A 2,694-nucleotide genomic window follows, 5' to 3' on the forward strand; every position below is an offset into this window, starting at 1 on the left:
ACAATCATTTTCAAAACAAAAATAATGTCTTAGGACTTGAACATGGCCATTAAAAAAAAACAAAAACTTTAAGCCATAAAACCTAAAAAGCACCAAATTTGAGTTGGGAAACAAACTTTAATCTATCATTTTGAATAGAAAAAGTGCATCATTTAGTATTTCCTAGAAACTTCTTTGTGTTTAAAGAAGGGAAAACATGTTCACAATTTAATTTAGATGCTATGAAGATTTACTTCCAGCAGATGGTTCCTAAAAGAGGCCAAATTAAAATTTACGGATCTCCAAATGGATATGTAAAGTTAAATACTGGTTTTACGTAACCTTGTAGTAAAAAACTAAAACTTTAAGGACTAACTCAAATATCTGGGTGAAAATAAAGCCTTACATTCAATCCCAACACCCTCTCTTTATCAAAGACCATGGATATGATATCCCAGACTTAAAAAGAAATTGATTCCTATGGCAATAATGGCAGAATAAGTGAATCCTGTTATTAGATGATTACCCCATGCCAGTTTTGGACCATACACCATTACACCTATGTTATCTTCCCTTTTAGCCTGCCTGCATGTGCAAGCCGAGTTCTTCACAGTGTCTGGGATGACTTCTCAGGGGCCGGGGGAGGTAGGCCACATGGCCACATATGAAGTCGTCTTATCCCAACATTCGGATTTTTGTGTTTCACAGTATTAACCAGATTACAGGTCATAATCTGTAAAAGCTCCCCTGCTAGTACCCTGCTTGACTTCTTTCCAGATGAAATCTCTTCAAACAAATCCTGGATCACAAAGATACTCTGTTTTGTGTCTGGAGCCAAAGAGGAAAAAAAAAATGCATATAGAAAGACAAGTATCCGCCAAGGGTAAAGAGCTAGATTGATGAGGTTCTGCGTTTATCACCTCTGGAAAAAAAATTGTTCCTGTAAAAGAAGCCAATTGCAACATTTAGGATGAAGTAATTCATCTAGTGATTCTTCTTCCATTTGAACTTTTCATTTCCTTGTGCTTTTTTTATGGATGCCCCGTTTGAATGTGTCTAGATAAGGACATGACTTATTTATTGGCACTAAGAGCTTTTTATAAATTCAATATAATTTATGGATTTTTAATAATCCTTCTAATTGTTTCTTTACATGAATTACCACTTTTTTTAAAAGCCAAATTTCATTTGCTTTATGACAGCAAACGAGTAAAAGAGAAAATTAAGGTTTAAATAAAAAGTTATCCTTGTTGGCAGCCTAAATCCATCCTTTGGCTCATAAAATACTCCTGATGGGGGCACCCTATTATTTTTAAGGGGTTCATGAAATGGACAGAATTCAATTGTTCTCTCAGCATGCAAACAGGATATTTATGGGATAGTACTCTCAAAAAACAGAACAAAGCAAAACAAAAAATCCTTTCATTCTCATTGGGAAGGTCTGGGGTAAAGCTGCTGTAATCAAGCTTGCTTACTAAATGCCCTCAATCTTTCAGAAGCAATTTTCCCTATATTTTACAAAGTATTTTTTCCCCCACAGAGGATAACATTTTAATTCAATGGATATTTACTAGTATCCTTCAGTTTTTCACCTGTGGATGGTTTAGAACTTGTTTCTAGGGTAAATAACCTGGTGACATCTTAGAAATAATTTTAAGGAGACTAGCTTACAACAAAAGGTCACTGGTCTCTAGACAAATGTTCTCTAGACTCAGGTGTCCTTTTCCTTCCCAGTATATCACTTAGCTGCACACCACCGATGCCCACACTGGATGTCTCTGTGTGTTCCTCTTATCTTTTGAAGCCCTTTCCTGGTCCCTACCTCCTATGTTGCTATGTTCCTATCAGTGAGCTCATTCAAAAGGCTTCATTCCTCCCATAGTCCCCTCAGGTAGAGCTTTGAGTCTCCTCTATCTCTGATAACTTGTGGCACTGAAACCAACCAGCAACATATGGGCCAGTGAGGAAGCCGCCACTCTAGAATAAGAGTTTCCCTCTCCTCCCCGTTAGACCGCCAAGGTCCTTCCTTTGCTGGGAAATGCCTGCATCTCCAGGTCAAGGGCGGTTTCTTGGGACTTCAGCCCATGCCTCTATAGAACTGTTGTTTGGGTCCTACTTCCCCTGCTCTGATAAAATCTGTTCCCACTCCATGTCAAGTTCACTTTTTAATAATGGTTTTATTGAGGTATAATTTATATACAATACAATTCACTCGTTTAATGTGTACAGCTTGATAAAATTTGGTAATTAGGTACAGTCACGCAACCTCCACCACAACAAGCAAGATACAGAACAATTCCATCAACTTAAAAAGTTTTCTTGTACCTCCTTGTAGCAGATGCCTTCTCATTGCCAGACCTTGACAACTACTGATCTACATTCTCTCATTGTAGCTTATTTTCCTCCACAATTTCATATCAGAATTACACTCTATTGTGTTTGAATTATTTCACTCAGCCTAAGGAGTTTTAGATTTATCAATAGAGTTGAGCGTGTTAATATTTCTTTCCATTTTTTGCTGTGTGTATACCACAATATGTTTATCTATTGGCCAACCGGCAGATTCATATTGGTTTTGCTCCATATATTCCATCCCGTCTCATACTGATTTGGACGTGAATTCCTTGAGTTTCCAGGTGTCTGCTCTAAAAACGTAACTAATTAAACACATGTGCATTTAAATGTAAAAGAAAAGGTCCAAAGATGCAGAGGGAT

This window comes from Rhinolophus ferrumequinum, chromosome 6 (assembly GCF_004115265.2).
Source record: "Rhinolophus ferrumequinum isolate MPI-CBG mRhiFer1 chromosome 6, mRhiFer1_v1.p, whole genome shotgun sequence".
NCBI lineage: Eukaryota > Metazoa > Chordata > Mammalia > Chiroptera > Rhinolophidae > Rhinolophus > Rhinolophus ferrumequinum.